This window comes from Rhincodon typus, chromosome 9, assembly GCF_021869965.1.
Source record: "Rhincodon typus isolate 14 chromosome 9, sRhiTyp1.1, whole genome shotgun sequence".
Taxonomy (NCBI): domain Eukaryota; kingdom Metazoa; phylum Chordata; class Chondrichthyes; order Orectolobiformes; family Rhincodontidae; genus Rhincodon; species Rhincodon typus.
In genome coordinates this window covers 38,135,676-38,136,638 of record NC_063340.1, presented here as the reverse complement: position 1 = coordinate 38,136,638, position 963 = coordinate 38,135,676, and positions in this window count along the sequence as shown.

Below are 963 nucleotides of genomic sequence, written 5' to 3'. Positions count from 1 at the left end.
TCAATATTAGATTTGAAATTAGAAAGGTCCATTTAGTGGTCAAACAAGAGCAGAGAAGAAGTTATTCTTGAATCTGTATCTGTATCTTCTGCCTGACGGAAGAGATTTGAAGACCGTATTACTGGGGTGGAAAGGGTCTTTGATGACATTGGCAGCATTTCTGTGGCAACGAGAAGTGTAGATGGAGTCCATGGATGGGAGGTTGGCTTTCATGGTGGTCTGGGCTGTGTACACAACTTCCTGTAGCTTTTTCTAGTCCTGGGCAGAGCAGTTGGAATACAACCCATTATGCACCCAGATAGAATGCTTTTTATGGTGCAACTGTAAAAGTTGGTGAGGGTCCTTATGGACTTGTTGGATTCCCGAAGCCATCTGAGGAAGGAAAGGCATTATAGTGCCTTCTTGACTGTCAGATCTATGAGGGAGGTCCAGGACAGATTGTTGGGTATTGTCACTCCTAGGAACTTGATGCTGTCCACCTCTGCGCCATTGATGTAGATAGTGGTGTGTCTTTCTCCTTCCTTTCTGAAGTCAATGATCAGTTCTCTTGTTTTGCTGTACAATGGCATTGGGGCACAAAGCAAGCAGCAGGCACCAATATCAAGCAACTAGCAAGATAATGGAATCAGAGATAGTAGGAACTGCAGATGCTGGAGAATCCGAGACAACAAAGTGCAGGGCTGGATGAACACAGCAGGCCAAGCAGCATCATAGGAGCAGAGAGGCTGACGTTTTGGGCCTGGACCCTTCATCAGAAAAGGGGGAGTGGAAGGGGGTTCTGAAATAAATAGGGAGAGAGTGGGAGGCGGATAGAAGATGGATAGGTGGAGAGGAAACAAACAGGTCGAAGAGGCGGGGATGGAGCCAGTAAAGGTGAGTGTAGGTATGGAGTTAGGAAGGGGATAGGTCAGTCCATGGAGGACGGACAGGTCAAGGGGGCCGGATGAGGTTGGTCAGTAGGAG